Source organism: Cebus imitator, unplaced genomic scaffold (genome assembly GCF_001604975.1).
Source record: "Cebus imitator isolate Cc_AM_T3 unplaced genomic scaffold, Cebus_imitator-1.0 Scaffold42, whole genome shotgun sequence".
Classification (NCBI taxonomy): Eukaryota; Metazoa; Chordata; class Mammalia; order Primates; family Cebidae; genus Cebus; species Cebus imitator.
This window is the reverse complement of record NW_016107357.1, coordinates 8,029,567-8,042,565: the sequence shown is the minus strand read 5'-3', so window position 1 is coordinate 8,042,565 and position 12,999 is coordinate 8,029,567.

Genomic DNA, 12,999 nt, shown 5'->3' with positions numbered 1-12,999 from the left:
AAAAAAAAAAAAAAAAAGAAAAACCAATGAAAAAGAAAAAATAAATTGTGTTGAGTTAAGCGGAGATCCAAGCAAATAGAGAGGCTGAAAAGAACAAAGTTGCATGGGGTTTTCCCCAGGCACAGCCCGTCAATCTCAGCTTTCCACCCTTTGCTGGATCCTTCCCTCATTCAGCTTTACAGGAAAGTGTTTTTTAGACTCTGAAGGTGGCACCTGGGTCACTGAGAGAATAAGACACAGAATTTGCCCTTGGGGTGCAGAAACAGTGGGCACGCAAGGCATGATACCCCAGGCACCATGAGGACATCCAGACAAGGGAGTTGGCAGCCCAGGACTCACTTAGAGAGAGGTGCTGGACCCCAGAGGCCACCCCAAAGTTCAGACCCTGAGAGGAGGGCTAACCCTTGCTCGCCCCCACGAAGCCTGACTCTTGTTTTCTCACCGGAGTCGACACAACAGGAAAAGCAACTGGACTGAGCATCTTTCTCCTGAAATCTCAGCCACGGGCCAGGATGGAGGGTCCTGGGGAGGGAGGAGACGTGAAGATTTCTGTGATTCTAAAACCTTGGGTCTGCCTGCAAACTTCTGTCTGATGCCACGCGAGAGCTGTCCACATGCTAGCTAGCCCTGTCACATGACAGCCCAGTGTTCCGTCAGGGTGCCTGGGCGTGAGAGGCTTTTGAGGCCGCAGAGCTGTGAGAAGTCCCCAGGTTGAATTTACTCTGTGGGGACAAACTTTAGAGAGACTCACAGGACCCTTACCTAGGACAGCCTCACAAAAATCCCTCAAAGTTAGCCTCGCCTGCTTGGTGCGTAGTTTGAAGTATAAACATTCCTTGTGTCGCAGTCAGATGAAGGGAAGGAAGAACATTATCCCAGGCTAAAGTAACAAACATCTAGAAGCCAGCGATCACAGAGACGTGTGTGGAAGAAGGCTGAGCATTTCCATCAAACCCTGTGGGTTTCCAAAGACCTTGTCCTGAAGATATGTGTTTGGCCAATAAAACGCTGAATAAAAATTCATCATGTTTTCAGAGCCAAGTCGAATTCTGCTGGGCTGGGGTGAGGCAGAGACAGAATCAGACCTTATAAAGATGTTTTGAATAGCAGCTGTTCTGGGACCACAGCCCGGTGACAGTGAATGCGTTCCCAATCCTTGGATGAGAAGAAACAGAGACAGACTGACCATAACCGGCCACTGTGGTGTGTGTTCAGTTCTGGACCAGCACCTAATTTGGAAGGGATAGGGTTCAAGGCCCCAGGGAGACAGTGAGTCCTGGGAGAGAAGGGACTCTGGCCAAGCTGAAGGCAGCGCAGCGGAGTGGGTTAGGAGGGGCCCTTGGGGAGGGAAGAACAAAGAGAGAGGGAAGAGAGAGGAAAGGCGGTTTCTCCCTCGTGTAAATACGAGTATACATCCCTCCGGGTCTGTTCTGGCCCTTCCCTAGGGAGTGCCTTTCCCTCCCGTCTACCTGCCAGGACGCACAGATAAGGACATCCTCCCTGCAGGCCCTTGGCCTCCGTCACAGCACGCCCACTCTGTGCCTGCTGCAACCTCCTCTGACTCTCCCACTAGACCGGTGCCTGGCAGGCATGCTCCTGAATGCATGAACATCGCTCAGCCGTGGCTCCTCAAGATGACAAAACCTCTGTTCCTGCATCCTCATGGGGATCTGCGCCAGCGTTTGGGCTCAAAGCTCTCTCTGTGATCTCTCAGTCACGGCTCCTGCAGCCTTTTCTTTCTGGCAACAAATTTTGGGGTCATTAAAAGTGTCTTTGAAATGCAACCTTTTAATTACAGGAGGAATACCGCCCCTGGGAAGGGGCCTTTTCCCAAATGCTCTGGGAATTCTTTAGCTGGATACACTCCAGGGGGAACTCATCCCAAAACTGGCCTGTGGCTGCGATCAGACCCGGGCATCCCGTCAAAACAGGAGCCTGGGAAGGGGGAGCTCAGGGAAGGAAGGGGGACCCCTCTTGGGAAGAGCAGGGGCCCTGGAGGAAGAAACCCGCCCACTCCCCTTTGGGCCTGACTTAGGATATGCTCACTGCTCGCCAGCAGGCAGTTTTCCCCAGGAAGTCCCTTGACCTTGACCCAAAGTTAGGAACTGGGGGTCTGCGGACACCTTCTCCTCCTCCCATATCAGAATGTGCTCTCACCATGTGCATGATGGCATTGTCTTCCCAGAGATTTAGGACCCGAAGGGGCAGCGACCACCTTCCCACGTGTCTCAGGCTGACTGCACACAGCTCCTCTCTCTGTTTTCAGAAGCCAAAAAGAGCCAGGCAGGCCAAAGCGGGGACAGGGTAGGGGGCTTCTAGGAAACACCTGGGCGGCTGGGCAGAGATGAGATGTAACCCTGGTTAGCTCCCTGTGGCTTTTGATGACCAGCCTGTGATAAATCCCTGAGAACTCCAACTCCTGTGATTTTCCTGGGGTACTGATTTCCCCTGCTCTGGGAGTGTAGGTGTTTATTTTTAATATCCAAGAATGCTAATTGAGATCAAAGGGACTCTGAAGTTCACCCTGGGGGTGCTGCAGTCTGAAAAGGTGTTTTGCAAAGACACAATCTTTGTTAGCCCTTCCTGGTGCTAGGCTGCAGGAAGCTTCTCACAGGAAATAATCCACACTGTCATCTACCTCCGGCAGGTGTGCTGCTGGGAAACTCAGTTAACGATGTCTAATCTTTAAGAGCCATGAGAAACTCCGGAGGACCTGGTTGGACAGACATTAGTCAGACATTTTCTCAAATCAGTGTGACAGAGACACTCCTCATCTTGCTCTTCCAGTCTTAGTTACCTGCTGAGCTAGGTGTGGCAGGTGGCAGGTGGCAGGTGGCAGGTACAGGGCTCTGGGAGCTCGGAGAGCTGTAGTAGCAGGTGCTTTAGGCTTCAGTTTTCTCTCCCACTTGATGGCCCCAGACACCTTGAGTGCAGTGAAGTTATCCCTGCCTGGGCCCCCAGGACGCCTTCGATGTAATTGTCTTAAGGTGATTGTGTCTTCTCCTTCTGTGGCTACATTCTCATTCTGTGGCTACATCAGAATGTTCTGCTTCACAAGTATTTCTGTCCTCAATTGCTGTGTCCCTACTGAAACTGTGGTCTCTTCTCAAGCAATTTTCTGGTAAAAACATTTTCCTGGCTAGCCTGTAAGCATTACTGTCTAGCTTTTGTGTTAGCACTGTTTCAGATGGCCACTACCCACTCTGTGCAGCAGACTTTCAAGATCAAGCAGACTAACAGGCAGGTAGGAGGGCAAAGCTCTCTACCTGCTGGAATGCCCTGAGTCCCAGAGAAAGGATGGTGTGGTGACTCACACCTGTAATCCTAACACTTTGGGAGGCTGAGGTGGGTGGATTACCTGAGGTCAGGAGTTCGAGACCAGCCTGGCCAACATGGTGAAACCCCGTCTCTACTAAAAATACAAAAATTAGCCAGGTGTGATGGTGCGTGCCTGTATTCCCAGCTACTTGGAGCCTAAGGCTGACTGCCAGAGAGAGACTCTGTCTCAAAAAAAAAAAAAAGACTTGATCAAATGCTAGCATTGTTTCTGACAGCCTGTAGTCCCTGCTACTCTGGAGGCTGAGGCAGGAAAATCACTTGAACCCGGGAGGTGGAGGTTGCAGTGAGCAGAGATCGTGCCACTTGCACTCCAGCCTGGTGACAGAGCGAGACTCCATCTCAAAAAAAAAAAAGTGTATAATGCTACATCTGCAGGAATATAACTCAGGTAGAGGATGGTGGTTTTCCAGTTTGGAGAGCCCATGATTGAAAGACGTGGAGGAATCCTAACTAGCAGAACTGAGTAATAGAAAGCACACGGACTTTGGAGTCAGAAACACCTGTCTTTGAATCCTGGCTTCTGCGCCTGCACTTGAGATCTTAGGCAAGGTACTTACATTTTATTTTCAGCTTGTTTCCTTATCTGTAAAACGGGAAAAATAATAATACCTGCCTTTCACAGGGCTATTGTGGGGCTTAAATTTAATGATAAGCAATCAATAAATCATTCTGATTCATTGCTTTAACCATTCATTCATTCGGCAAATATGTATCAAACTCATATAGTGAAAATTTAAAATAAATTCCAGGAGTGGCTGGGATTTTTATGTTTATCAAGTGGCATTCAGGTTAATGAGGGAGAAGGAAAAAATGAAGTACACTGTTTTTGAGGAATTATTTAAAAGGCTTTTCCAAGAGGATCCACATGGCTGTAGGACATTTAAATGCCTGGAAATGCCAGTAAGCCAGCTCGGCGTGTTGCTCAGAACACGGCCTCCCACAGCAAGAGACCATTTCCCAGTTCTCGGAATTAATACTTTGGCTGGAAAATGACACCCTATGCCTGATCCCAGGGGCAATGGACCAAGTACTTTATAGCTAGATGAGTTCTTTGACATCCCTAGATTGGAAAAATGTCTTTCCTAGAATTTGGAAATAGCTCAGAACCAAAACTACCATTTCCCCTAAATCTATTTGTAGTGCTTGACCACGTGTTATTGTAAAATATAAGGGACCGGTTGGCAGGAAGTCTCTCAGACTACTTAAACATGCTCTTTACCCTTCCATACACACCCTGGCCTCCTCTCTGTCCCACCTTTTAAATACAGCTTGCACTAAGAACCCACCGAATTCACACCAGGGCCCTTAAGACCTCACCCACAGGTCAGTATCAACTGATGATGGGTCTGAGGCTATGGGAAGTAAGTGCCCACCTCATATAGCGAGGGGATGGGAATGGGTGCATCCACGTTCAGGAATTGGACTTATGGCTCCTGAAGGTCCCATTGCCACCCACGCCCATGTTGCAATCAACTTGTTTTGTCAGGCCATGGGCGCAGGCACGTTTCATGACAATTTTGCTCCCTGTTGGTAAGACCTGGGTCATTTTTGAATGTTTGCAAACATTAGAAACTCTGAATACCATGAATTAATAATTGATGACATCCCTGAGCTCCCTCTACTGGCTGTGCCTCAGCCGGCTACCGTAGGGAGTATTTCTGTTTATATTTCTTTCAAGAAAAGACTAATTTATAATCCACAAGCAGAGATGATAAGGCAAAGACTTAAAGAACAAAGGATTTTTTTTTTTTTAAGCAGCTGGAAGTTGGTGGACACTCCCAGGCAGGCTTTATACTTCCAAGGTGGAAGTCTGCATTGCCTGTCCTGCTCTTGGCCTGGGCAGATGGTGCACAGCTCAGGAGCCCTTCTAGAATGTCATCACTGTGTGCAAATAAAACCGAAAGCAAAGAGGCTGGAACGCTTTCCGTTTGTTCTTCACCTGAAGGAGCTCTGAGAGAATACAACAATATCTGGGCCATTTTTATTTGTTTGTTTCAAGTTTCTAAACGGAAAGAACAACAAAAAACTGATTTGCATGGGAATCACTCCAGGCGCGACAGGGTCAGGAGACGCTACCTTCATCCTGAGGCGCCTCTGAAGAAGGCATGCCTTCCACCAGATGCTCTCCGGACACCCACACAAGTGCCCTGCCAGGATGCCAGAGCCCTGTGAGGGCTTCCTGGTGCAGGTGAGGCCTGGCGCAGCCAGCAGAAGGACTTAACCTGGCTAACAAAGACCTGTGTGGCAGGTCCCCCTTTAAAATTAGTGCCACATGTCTGTGTGACCTACCTGCTGGCCTCTCACTGCTAACTGAAGACAGGCACTATTTCCCCACCTTAGTGGTCTTTTTGTCCTTGTCGTGATGTGTTGGATGCATAAAACAAACACATGGGGGGTCAAAAATAAAAGGTAAGAAAGAAGGAGAAGAATGCAGGCAGAGGAGATGCCACCCTGGAGAGGTGACCTGGCTGCTATGGTAACGTGGACGTGCTCAGCATGTTTCAGCACTGTCAGGTTTCAGGGTCTGCCCGCCAGCCTCTCCTGAGGGGGAGGTGACAGAGAGCTGGCTGAGTGCAGGGCTCCCTTGGGAAGTTGGGTTCTCAGCCAGGCCACCCCACAGATGTGTTCAGGGGCGGGGAGTTGTATATCCTGGAGTGACTATTTAGAAAGGATATAACGGAGAGGAGAGCAAAATAAGGAAATGTGAGGAGTTAGGTTAATGCTTGCCCCTGCCCATAGTAACGCTGCGGCTCGCTGCAGGCCAGCCAGGATCTGGGAATACAGAGACGCACGATAGTGCCTTTCTACACTGGTTACAACTCCACTGGGTGCCAGCATTTTGTATGCAATCTCTCTATTAATCCTTCCAATGCCCCTGTGAGGTAGGTCCATTTATCCCCATTCTGCAGGTGAAGAAACTGAAAGAATGGTTGAATAACCTGCTCCAGTTGACACAGGGAGTGTGTGGCTGAGCTGGGAAGAGAGACCAAGGGCATGTAACTCAGAGCCACAGTGTGTGATATATGAAGGACTAAGAGAGACCAGCCAGGAGTAACCAGCCAGAATCCCATCTGGAGCCCAGAGAGTTGTCTTTGGTGTGGAAAGTGTCTACCCTACCCCTAATTATATACCCAGTGATGGTGGTTGCTTACTGTGGCTGTTGGCTCATAAACTGTAAGCACTACGAGAGCAAGTCTTGTTATATGTGACCTTGATGTTCCCCTTGGTGCCATGGGCTATGCCCATGGTGCGCTAAATACACATGATCAACCTATTGCTGTTTGGCCAACTATCTTTTTTTTTTTTTTTGAGACAGAGTTTCACTCTTGTTGCCCAGGCTGGAGTGCAGCGATGCGATCTCGGCTCACTGCAACCTCCACCTCCCAGGTGGAGGCAATTCTTCTGCCTCAGCTTCCCAAATAGCTGGGATTACAGGCAGGCACCACCATACCAGGCTAATTTTGTATTTTGAGTAGAGACAGGGTTTTACCATATTGGCCAGGCTGGTCTCGAACTCCTGACCTCAGGTGATCCACCTGCCTCGGTCTCCTAAAGTGCTGGGATTACAGGCCTGAGCCACTGCGCCTGGCCAGCCAGCTATTCTTTTAGGAAACTTTTTGTACTCTTTGTAATAACAGAGTCCCATTCCAGGGCTGACTTTATAAAAACCTAGTTCCAAACTCTTAGTTCTATCAGAAAAGCATTTGCATTTTTTAATTTTTCTGAGACAGGCTCTTGCTCTGTCACCCATGCTGGAGTGCAGTGGTGTGATCTCAGCTCACTGTAGCCTCAAACTCCCCAGCTCAAGCAATCCTCCTACCTCAGCCTCACAAGTAGCTAAGAGTATAGGCGTGAGCCACCACACCCAGCCAGAAAAGCTTTTCTTTGTTTATTTGTTTGTTTGCTTTTTCTTTGGTTGGTTGGTTGGTTGCTTTTGAGGAGTCTGGCTCTGTCGCCAGGCTGGAGTGCAGTGGCACAATCTCAGCTGACTGTAACCTCCGCCTCCCAGGTTCAAGTGATTCTCCTGCCTCAGCCTCCCAAGTAGCTGGGACTACAGGTGCATGCCACCATGCCCAGCTAATTTTTGTATTTTTAGTAGAGATGGGGTTTCACCATGTTGGCTAGGATGGTCTCAAACTCCTGACCTCAGGTGATCTGCCCACCTTGGCCTCCCAAAGTACTGGAATTACAGGCATGAGCCACTGTGCCTGGCCCAGAAAAGTTTTTTCTTAACAGCTTCCCTGGGAACCTCAGCTCTACCACCAAAGAAACACAATAACTAACACAATAAACTCCAACAGATAACAAATGAACATTGTTGTGCATAAATGTAGAGTTGACCCATATTTAACGTCAAAGGCCTGGAGTGTTGAAACTGGCTGGCATGTGTTCCAGAAGCACTTGTTCGTGTTGCAGATGGGGCAATTCTGAGTGGGTGAGGAAGGCTGATGAGCTTGGCTCAGGGAGCCGCTTCACTATTGTTTGGGCTTTGCTTTTGATTTCACATCCTGAAGTAAATGGTTGTTGCAGACCGGGCACGTGAGCAGGAAGTGGGCGAGGCTTGCTGCACTGCCTGGTGGTTCATGAAAGAAGAAACAGAGGAGTCATAACCTCTGTGGTTTGGTTTATGTTGTAATATGAAAACCAGGAAGCTTATCTTGCAGGAGGCTGATATGTAAAAGTTCAGAATGGAATGGAGCCCTCCTGTTGGCACCCTAAGAGGGGAGTCACCCTTTGCCACAGGAAGAACCCAGGTCCTGACAGCTAGTAAAACTATAACAATTTGGAAACATTTCCCAAAATGTAATCATGGCATCAAAATGAGACAATCAGAAGAGTGTTTGCAAGGATACAATTTGATCAAAAGTAGAGTTAGACTTTTTTTTTTTGAGACAGAGTTTCTATCTTTTCACCCAGGCTGGAATGCAATAGCACAATCTCTGCTCAAGGCAACCTCCCCCTCCCAAGTTCAAAAGATTTTCTGCCTCAGCCTCCTGAATAGTTGGGACTTACAGATGCGTGCCACCATGCCCAGCTAATTTTTGTATTTTTAGTAGAGACAGGGTTTTGCCATGTTGGCCAGGCTGGTCTCGAACTCCTGACCTCAGGTGATCTGCCTGCCTTGGCTTCCCAAAGTGCTGGGATTACAAGCGTGAGCCACCCCCCCCAGCCTGTTCAAGTCTTTATAGACCAAGGATAGCACTTAGTTGAGAAGAGGGCTAAGAGGAGCCTGGCTGGAGTTTGGTCAAGGAGAGAATTTTTGTCAGTAGTATTTATCGTTGGGTTGAGTAGGTATTAATGAGCAAAGTATTTTCAAACTGACAGGAATTTATGTTGTCCTTTTGAATGTAATAAAGAAAACTAATTATGAATGGTCTGACTCCCTAATCTGACTTTATGATTTGAAAACATTAAGAAGGGAGCGATATCCTGTTAAATTCATGGGCAGTGCTGCAGAATTTTTCCACAAGCTCATGCATTATCCAGAGGCATAATGACGGCCAAAGTGTGTTTAAGGATATGCCACTTTTTAAAAATGAACACAAGGGGACATGAGTAGCTGCCTTGGCCAGGGGGAGGAGCCCTTTTCTAGCAGGCCTAGCAAAGGAGATGTGAGAGCTGGGCATCTTTATTCTGGTCGGGATGGGAGACCTGGCCTTGATTTATGGAGCAATAGGCGTTCTCTATAGGACCAGGAAGATGAACACACAGAACATTAGAAAAAGTAAAATAGAAAAAATAAGTAGAACTTTTTTTAAAAAGGGAGAAACTATATATTTGCAGAAATGACATTTTTGAATAACAGAATAACACTGACCAGGTAATCTATAATGAACAGCATTATACTGGCTCACAGTTCTGGAGGCTGGGACGTTCAGTATCTAGGTTCCTCTATCTGGCAAGGGCCTTCTTGCTGTGTCACTCCAAGGGCAGAAGGTAGAAGGGCCAAGAGATAAAAGGGGGCCGAATTGCCCTTTTATAATGGCAGTACTGGCACCCATCAGGGTGGAGCCCTCATGGCCCAATCGCCTCTTAAAGATCCCACCTCTGAACACTGTTACAATGCCAACTAAATTTCAAATGAATTTTGGCAAAGACAAGCATTCAAACCATAAGACTAAACATATAAAAACCTTACAAGTATAGTCAAATAAGATTAAAGTAGATCTAAAAATGACATCGTGTTTGGCAATATGACTAACCCTGGAGAATGACTGGGAACTGCCAATTCAGAGTAACATGACTTGCTTTGCTATAGCAGTGAAATTTCTGGGATCCTAGCCTCTTGTATCTAAAGTAAGCAAGCAAATATCTTCCTCAACTTAGTATGAATATGTAGTTTTTTTCTGCTGAAATACTCCTGCCAATTAATACTTAGAGTTGTTGAATAACTATCAAGCCAACTCTGTACAACTTTCAAATAAATCTACGTTGCAATTACATGTCATCTCTTTAAAAGGATATAAGATTGATATATATTTTTAGTCATTTATGTAGGTGTGTGTTATGACTAAAATGATTCAATATACTAACTACTGTGCTCCAAACAGGTTTTATGTTGTACCATCAATTAGGATGCTCTTGCTCAAATAAAATGAAAAATTTAAAGCAGTTACGCAAATTTGTTTTTAAATATTCATCTCAAATATTTTATATTTTATCTCCTTCAAATGTGTTTTAAACAGACTTAATCGCACTGGGTACTGTATTAAGTGTACTGCAAAGATTACAGCGATCCTGCCCTTGACATAACACCTACAAGCAAATATTCTTTTTTTTTTTTTTTTTGAGATGGAATCTCACTTTGTTGCCCAGCCTGGAGTGCAGTGGTGCGATCTCAGCTCACTGCAACCTCTGCCTCCCTAGTTCAAGCAATTCTCTGCCTCAGTGTCCTGAGTAGCTGGGATTACAGGTGCCCACCACCATGCCTGGCTAATTTTTTGTATTTTTAGTAGAGACAGGTTTTCACCGTGTTGGCCAGGCTGGTCTTAAACTCCTGACCTCGTGGTCCACTGACCTCGGCCTCCCAAAGTGCTGGGATTACAGGCATGAGCCAATGTGCCTGGCCTACAGGCGAATATTCTAAGACAGTTCCTGGAAAGGAAGCTATACAGACAGTTCTACAGAATCCAGAATAGGTATCAGAATTAAAATAGACCAGCCATGGAAGAAAGAATCAAAGGGTGAGAGACAAGGGTAAGTTCACAGGCATGGTGTGATTAGGGAGAGCAGGGATGGGTGTTCTTTGCCCCCGAAATGTAGACAAATTGTCCGCGAGCTGTATTTCTCATTAGTCTGGGACGTCTCCAGCTGACAATGACAGTGGGATCGTGTAATATGAATTGTGTGTGGCAACCAGAAGTCAATGGCTAAGGGAACTAAGAGGCTGCTTGGGGACCCTAATGGGTTTGGAGGGTGGAAATAACATATGCTTTTGAATCCATAGACCTGGGTTGGAATTTCTGCTCCAGCCCCTATTTGGTGGGTGTGCCCTAGTGCAAGTTTGCTGACCTGAGTCTCGGTTTCCTTATCCTGAAAGAGGGGGTGATGCCTATTTTGTCGAGTTGATTTGAGTCATAAATAAGGTAAAGACTGGTAAGTGACACACAACAGGTCCTCATTAGAAATGAGTCCCCTTCCCTATCCTCCTTCTCCACCGCTCTGATGCCAATTGCGGCTGCTACACACTTTTCCTAAAGGGTAGGGTGTAGTTTTGTTGATAGAGTGGGAGCAATTGCTAAATAAACATTAACACAAATGGGCTGAGACTTATCTCGTCCAGAAGGGAAGCAATATGGCAATTACATATTACCTAGACGGTACTTTCTGTTCCATAACTGAGCCCCCGTCTGCCTCTGAGCATAGACTTTGGGTGGGAGGTGGGGAAGAAAGCTGCCCCCGGGACCGGCAGTTTTAGCAACCATGTCCAAACAAGCCATGCACCTGTGTTCCCTGTAGGTTTTTTTTTAAAAAACATTGAGTTACATATTCTGAATTAAGAGAGATAGTGGCAACCCAGGTGGAGAGAAGGGTATTCAAGCGCAGCAGAGTCCCCACCGTGGGGCTGTGAGCCTGCAGCAGACAGCAAGAGAGACACTGAAGGCAGGCTTCTGCACCCCTCCAGCTGGTGGGAACAGTCAGTGCCAGCAGAGGCTTTCTCGCTTCTTGCCTCAGTTGGGTCTTTCGGCAGCTCGGTAACTAGAACAAGAGAGTTTACTACCTCCTGACCTTTAGGAGAAAACATACGACACAGTTTCATGATTAACACACTCATTTATGTAATAAGGAGAGATACAAGGAGAAATTAAATATACTTTCTGCCTTCCAGGAGTGTGGATGCCGGGAACATGGGAACGCAGTGGCAGATGTATGTGGGGACTGCCCTAGAACTTTTGCTGGGGATGAGCAAGAACAGGTCACTCAAAAGAAGGGGGAGGCATTTCAAGCAACAAGAGAGGAAAAAGCTTGTCTGAGGACCCATCAGGAATTTAGTAGAACTGAGGGTGGAGGGGGTGGGAAAGAGAAGGCAGGCATAGGAAAGAGAACAGGGTGCTGAGCCTGCCGGAAATCATTAGGGCAAGTTTTTGAAGGCCTTGTCTGTCATGTTACTAAGTTTGATTTTTTTCATATGTTTCAGGACTCCCCACACATTTTAGGCTATTTTTTTTAAAAAGTTATTACTTAGCAAACATTAAAATAACTGTGAATAATCACTTCCTGAACAATCCAAGGACTTTTAAGTTTTAAGATTAATCCAGCAGGTTAGATTTTTCAGTTAGAATAGCATGGATGAAAAAACTGAAGATATGTCTTTTATTTTATATGTGCACTAAATTCAAAGGATTTAGGTGATTAGAGAAAAAACAACAAATGCATTAAAAATTATTGATGCATCTATTGAAAACACTCATCTGTTTATAATTGACTAAAAATGGTGACTTAATGAACTTGAAATAAAATGATTATAGTAAGTGTTATGATTGCTTGATATACCTTCTAACATGTATATTGTGTTTAATTCTCACAATTACCTAGTGTACCTTGTGCAGAATGGGTGCACTTTTTTTTTTTTTTTTTGAGAGAGTTTCACTCTTGTCATCCAGGCTGGAGTGCAGTGGCAGGATCTGGGCTCACTGCAATCTCTGCCTCCCAGGTTCAAGCAATTCTCTTGCCTCAGTCTCCAGAGTAGCTGGGATTACAGGCTCATGCCACCATGCCCGGGTAATTTTTGTATTTTTAGTAGAGATGGGGTTGCACCATGTTAGCCAGTCAGCCAAACTCCTGACCTAAAGTGATCTGCCCACCTTGGCCTCCCAAAGTGCTGGGATTACAGGCATGAGCCACCATGCCTGGCCAGAATGGGTACTTTTTAATCTCCATTTTACAGTTGAGGAAATCAGGATCTAGAGAACTTTCTAGATAAGGGCTGAGTGCCAGCACTGGAGCTTCAGACTCTGCATTTCTGGCCCAGTGTCATTTTCACAGTCATTCTGTGCCCTTTAGTTAAAGCAGGAAAATCTTCTGCTACATTGAATGATATTAACATTCTAATAGTTTTTTCCTATTATGAGCTGTTACTCCACCCCAGCCAGGCTGATCTGGTCACTAATTTCTCCTTGTACTGAGTGATGGAACAATCTTAGAATTATCTCTCAGGCC